Genomic DNA, 7298 nt, shown 5'->3' on the forward strand with positions numbered 1-7298 from the left:
TATAGGTCGTGGTTCCAATAATGATGATAATTTCACTCCGAGTAAAATTTGACTTATGTTTAGTGTATTGGAGTATTAGAAAAGACGTGAACATATTGCGCGTCTCATATTGACAACGCGTTAGACTCATATTGGTCCAATATTCAAATGCAAGGATAAAGCTTATTTATTATAAAATTTGTTGTGTACTTGTCATCATTGCTTTAAGCTTTTTTCTATGTAGTAATATTTATTTTATTGAAAAAGGTTGTAAACTTAGGTTACAACTAATTTTTTAGTTGAATTTTGTCTATATATATATAATTATGGATATGACAAATTACGATTTGTACAAGACAGTATATATATATATATATATAGAGGTCGTGGTTCCAATAATGATGATAATTTCACTCTGAGTAAAATTTGACTTATGTTTAGTGTATTGGAGTATTAGAAAAGACGTGAACATATTGCGCGTCTCATATTGACCACGCGTTAGTCTCGTATTGATCTAATATTCAAATGCAAGGAAAAAGCTTATCTATTATAAAATTTGTTGTGTTCCTGTCATCATTGCTTTAAGCTGTTTTCTATGTCGTTTCATTTTTTTTTTCTTTCTTTCCCTCATGTTGTTACTATTCCTTTTGAAATACAAGAATCTGTGGTGTCCACTGTCCACACACATGATCCTAGAGGTCTCTTCTGTATTCAGTCTCACACTACCCCTCTTGTTTTCTATATAAATCTTCTTGTCATTTACAAATTAAGTTGTCCAGTGCTATACTTTCTTAGAATTTGGAGCCTGTGAGAGCGTATAGGCCAATATGTAGCCTTTATCTGCATTTGCACCTGCACCTACATACTTGTTTCTCTCATATATGACTTCAAAAACCAAAGCTAGCTTTAAAGCATGGCAAAATTGGGAGATGAACCAAGCAATAGGTGCAGGTACAGACGCAGGTGAATGCCATTTTGGCACTTGAAAGTTTAAACACACACAACAGTATGGCAGTACGTGCTTTTCATGATATTATTTACCTTTCTCTCTTTATATTTTTGGTTCCACCAAAAGGGTTTTCAGGACCAAATTAAGATCCATCAGTACAGATTGTACAGAAGGGACCTGTTAAAGTAAGTAAAGAGTCTACATCCACACTAAGAGACTTTTGGAGCTGAAAATATCACTCATCATCATCTCTTTCTTTGTATTTGTGTCTCAAAAGAGTTCTCTGAGAATCTTTTGACCCGGCAAGATCCATCGATAATGAAGCCCAGCTGATGAGGTAATGAAGACTCGCAAAAATAGGCTTTTGAAGGTAACAAACTCTCTCAGACACAGCACACTTTTGCACAGTTTTTAGAGTTCTCGAGTGCTTTGGACGTTTAAAATATAGTGAAAAATATAGATCTTGCTTCCTCTTGCTGAAAATTTTTACACACCAGTGCAAAGAATAAATTCTTGAGGAAACTGTTACCACCTGTGGGCAAGAGGACCACGTTATTTTACAGGTTGAAAAAACAACATATAAAGAATATTTATCATTGAAATTGATTCAATTTAGAGAAATCTCCTTTGCTAAAAATGGAAGAATTAGTTAGTGTTAAGAGGTTTAATTAACTCAAGCATGAAAAATGAATATTAGTATAATAGAAAATCACAATAGAATTAAGCTCACGAAGAATAGAAAGAAAAGGTATAAAAATACGTTATCGTGTCTACTGATAAATCAAAAGAACCAGAATATTTTACATGGTTGATAGTAAAACAAATAAAATGCAAACTTCAAGCAAGCTTTCACTCACAATTTTCTACAAAATAATCCCTCTCCTATTCCTTTAGAAGTAGCCAATTTCTTCAGAATATTTCGACAAACATATATAAGCCTAGAACTGCTGAATTTGAAGACACATATGGTCCTCAAATTAACTAATACTCCTATATTTATGCCTTTTTCCCCTTGTCAAGCAATAACAAAGGCTCTCTTTTTATTATTATTAATATTTAAAAGAAAAAAAAACTATTTGTATATATTCTGTTTGTTCTTCTTGTGGCCATTCTAGCTTTGTTAGTCTTGCACTTTGTATTGATTTCCAGTTTTCCACAAAATCTAATATAGAATTACAACAAAGCAACGAGAAATATACTCACACAGTCACACACCGCCTGATGACTAGGTTGAGCTCAGACAGATCATGATATCATGACATGACTTTGAAGAACTATGTTAGATTGTTAGTAACTTGCCTTGAATTAAATTTGTTTAGATTAGCCCCTACTCATCTTTTAATTTGTTGTGTACTTATTGTTGCTATATATATATATATATATATATATATATATCCCCAAATTAAGAACATAATTATTTGGGAAAGTCCATCTGTAGATAACCCGGAGAAAAATCTCTCTAGGACCAGGCTTTTAATGATGGACATATACCTTTTGCAGTCCACATTGTCAGTGCATGGGTAAATATTGTTCATACCAGTGGGGTTGGATGCAGTTTCACATGTACAAATGTGTTTGGGACTGTGGCTTATAAGCTAATTTTTTGCATTTTCATTTTTCTTACAGTTTTTTAAAACATTATTATTATTATTTTTAAGTACAAGTATATATTAGTAAGTTTTCAACAAAATTTCTTTAAGAAAAAAGCTATATAAATTGTTCCAAACGATGGCAATTCTATCTGGAAATAGAGGGTGTTAGGGTACAATTTTTTTTTTAACACCTAATATTATTTAAGTACAGTGGTGACGCCACGTTATGCTCAGGGTGTTCCGTACACCCTGTCCTGGAAATTTTTTTTTATATATAATAATTAAATTTTTTTATTTGTTTACCCTTAAAAAAAATTAGGAACACCCTCAATCAAAATTTGAAACACCCTCAAATTAAAAAAAAAAAAAAAAATTTATTTGTTCTACTTTCAAGCAAAAAAAAAAAAATTTGTAACAGAGCAAAACAACAGATGGCAAGCCCAACATCAAGCCCAACAGATTACAAAGGAAGCAAACCCACAGATTCTCCAAAAAAAAAAAAAAAAAAAAAAAAAACCAAACCCCAATACAAAAGAAAATCACTAAATCAGAAACCTTAAATCACTAAATCAGAAATCACGCTAAAGCAAACCTAAAAACAGAGCAACGCCTCTCCTCATCAGAGATTGGTCCAATCGCAGTCCATAGCACCTCATTGCTCCTCATCGGAGATCAGTCCAGTCGCAATCCAGAGCACATCGTCACCCCTCATCGGAGATCGGTCGTCAATGATGGTCATTGCCTCAGCCTCAGCCTTCAACCTCCCTCCTCCGGTATCAAGGTATTTCTCTCTCTTTTTCTCTCAGTCTCTCACTCTTTTTCTGTCTCAGTCTCTCTCTCTCTCTCTCCATTTTGGTCTCTCTCTCTCTTCATCTTAGTATCTCTTTATTAATATTTACCCTGTTTTTGGCTTTATCTGGTGTTGGTGTTGGTGTAGGTGAGATTATTAATTGTCTTTTAGTGTTGGTGTTGGTGTCTTTTGGTGAGATGCAATCAATTGGCTTTATCTAATTTACTGTGTGCTAGTGCTAGTGCTAGTGCAAGTGTGCAACTAATAATTACAGTAATAAATATGACTGTGTGTTGTGTGCTAGTTGATTAATTCAACTAATAGTCATAAAATATATAATAAATCTCTCTTTTTTAGACTTGGAATTAAGCTATACGGCCTATAAATATTTTGTGCTGCACAATTTATTGAATTTTTTTTTTTTTTTTTGGGTTAAGTAATAGTGTGATATTCCAAGTATCAAACAACTATAGTAATTAGTTGAACTAATTAATTTTGTTTGTTTGGGATATTAATTAACCAATAATTAATTGGGGAAAGAAACTAATAAACAATAATTAATAATTTAATTAACCAATACATTATAAAAGACAAACAAATTAAATTATGTTAGGCTAAATAACAATTAATAATTTTATAATTAATGAAACAATAATATAACAAATTATAGTTTATAAAAGACAAACAAATTAATGAAACAACTAAACAATAATACATTTGGGAAAAATTTCTAAAGCCGCCATTGAAAAAAATTATGCTTCTTAAGAAACATCCTGAAAAAAATTTCTAGAGTCGCCACTGTTTAAGTATCACCTATTTATTTTCAAACACCACTAAGAAGTTATTGGGCTTTTACAAAATATTTTTGCCCTATTATTATGTTAACCACAAATATTTCATATCTTATTTGGGTCATGATGTAAGCTATCAGCCAAAAAACTCATATCTTATCCAATTTTATTATTATTATTTAGTTAAGCGCAAAAACAGCCCTACGAATCCAATTCACACATCACATTTTTTTTCAAAACCCAAGGCTACTTATGCTTGGCAATATTTCAAAAGCCTAATTTTCATTGGCAATATCAAAAGCCTAATTCTCATTGGTAATATTAAAAATCCAAGCTAGCTACTTGGCACTATTTTGTAAAAAAGCCCAAAGTTATCAATACTTGGCAAAATACTATATCATAAGTATTTCACTTAAAGTCCAATGATTAACAATGTTTTAAGTTCTTAAACCTATTACTACAATATTACAAGCCTATGAAATCTATCTTATAAAACCCATGGTACGTGACACTATTAATTTTTTCAAAACCCATGGCAAACATACATCAAGCCCATGGAGAATTATGAATTTGTGTTACTAATATAAAAATCCATGGAAAGTTATGATTTATTTTAAACTCATAATATTTATTTATTTCATACCATATTATAAACCCGTTTTAATTATTTATGTTACGTAACACTATTCATTTTTCCAAAACTCATGGCAAACATATATCAAGACCGTGGAGAATTATGAATTTGTGTTACTAATATAAAAGCTCATGGAAAGTTATGATTATTTATTTTAGACCTATGACATTTATTTATTTCAAGCATAATATAAACCCATGGAATTTATATAAGAAACCATGGTCACTATTTATCTTACATCACAACATTCATAATATCTTTCCTAAACTCATGATAATTATTCACCTTACAAGCATATTATGATTATCTATAGAAAAACCCATGAGAATATCACATTATTCCATTATAGTGGTTGGTACCATATTTTATTTGAAACTCATGGATATTGCCTCTATTTAAAACCCATGGTAAATATTATTCTTAAGAAATATTGGAGGTCATTATTTAAAAGCCCCCCAAAAAATATCATTTACAAAAATAATCCATAGCAAAAATTATGAGAAACTATACAAGTTGTTATTTAAAACTCATGGAAATTAATACCCAAAACCTATCATAAATATTTATTAAAACTCATGAGTTCATTTTATTTCTACTAACAACTAAAGTCTATGTGGAATAAAAATTCATGGCAATATGTGGTAGTTTTGTCCATTTTGTAGGGCTCACAATGAGAAAGCAAAAGGATAGGCCCAAGTGGAGAGAACCACCAAGTCAGAGGCCCACCAAAACACTCAGTTCTCATGGCTAAGTCTAACATGAAATCTCAACCAAAACAGTTCATGTGTGAAAACTGTTCCCACTAGAAAACTTCATTCAATTCTGTCTTTCGCTAGAGGTCACCTCAAGAAGCAACCAAGCTCCAAAACCAAATTAGTAGCTGGCCACCTGTCCCACTGCCAACTCTGACGTGAAGAGCACCAGAGGCTGACACCTAAAAAGCTAATGGGCAATAAATACCATTCTTCCCCAAGTTTTGGTCACAACTCAAGGAAGCCATAACCAAGACCTCCAAGCTCATGAAATTCTCAACCAAATAGTTTATTTTATTACTAAAAATGTATGTAATTAGTTCATGAACCAAGTCCATGAATCCTAAAGGGGAAAATTAGAGAAAAGTGGTTTGGAGGACATAATGGGTGTCCAATAGAAGCTTCCAACAGATGCATCAATGGTTGACACTTGGCTTGGAGTGTCAACCAACTCTCTTAAGCTCTGATCCTAGTGGCAGCAATCAAGATCTCTAGTCCTTATACTTGATCTAATCCTATTGGACAAAATTAATCTCCAAATCCCAGTGTTTAATGCCTAAATTAGGAGCATCTTAGCCTTCAGCTGCATTACCCAAATAAGCAAAACACCCAAAAAACAAGTTTCACCATTTTGGGCCAAATTTCAGAAAAGATATTCTAGGATTTTGCTACTGTCAAACCTGGTCCTTTCTATATTTTTTTAATCAATCCCTTAATTTTCACTATAAAAGGGAACTACCATCAACTCATGGTGGACAATCTTATCATAAAATTCCTCCCCCATCATGCTATTTTCAGCCCATAAGTCAATCCCTTAGTTCAGAAACTAGCCTTTAATCCATAAACGCTCATATACACTTATCCATAAACATCACATTCTATCTTTTCAAAAAATCTCAGTACTTTAAAATAGTCATAAACAACCCCTCTTTACACCATACCCAAAAATGGCTAAACACCACTTCATCTCTCTTCCATACTTCAATATATTCACTCATACTTTCCATAAATTCATTTCCATCACTTACTATACATATATATTCATCATTATGGGCATGATATGGCACATGGAGATCTTGTTTAAACATTTGCTACACTAGATGGACACTCTTTCTCTCCCTTCATTCTATCCTATTTTTTCTTCTTTTACTTGTAATTATGAAGTCTTTAATCCTTGTTTATTGTTATTATAATGGAAGCCATAATGTTTTGGGTACCATGGAAGTTTTCCCGTATGTTGGCTTAATAATAATAAGAAAAACATATGATTTTTAGTATGTAAACACACTTATTAACTTGTTAGACGTCTACCTCTAGAGGTCTGTCATATTCACTGCTGGACCATTTTTCCTCTTGTGTACTTGTTATAATGGGCCAACTTTTATATTAACCAACTATGGAGGAAATGCATAATTTTTACTATGCAAATACGTTTATTGGCTTTCCAAACATCTACCGTTGGATGTTTTTCTTGCTTACCGCTAGACTATTATTTAAGCACTTGTTGTAGTGAGCCATCATTTGTGCTAGCTTATTTTGTAGGAGGTATTTTTGGGGCCTTATTATAATTTTTGTTGGATGCAACCTAGACCTTGAACAAAATGTACCTTTCACACTTCACCGATAGCCTTTGGGCCATGTTCCAATCCTAAAGTCGAGTCTTGGTCTTGACTCTCCGAACATCATATGGGTGACGAAAAACACCCGCAACAGAGGGTTTGCAACTTTTTTTTATTAGATGTTACCCTATGAAAACATAAAACTCGTGTCGGTTATATATAACCATTCAAGCAAGATATAAGATGTGAATG

Source organism: Quercus lobata, chromosome 1 (assembly GCF_001633185.2).
Source record: "Quercus lobata isolate SW786 chromosome 1, ValleyOak3.0 Primary Assembly, whole genome shotgun sequence".
NCBI lineage: Eukaryota > Viridiplantae > Streptophyta > Magnoliopsida > Fagales > Fagaceae > Quercus > Quercus lobata.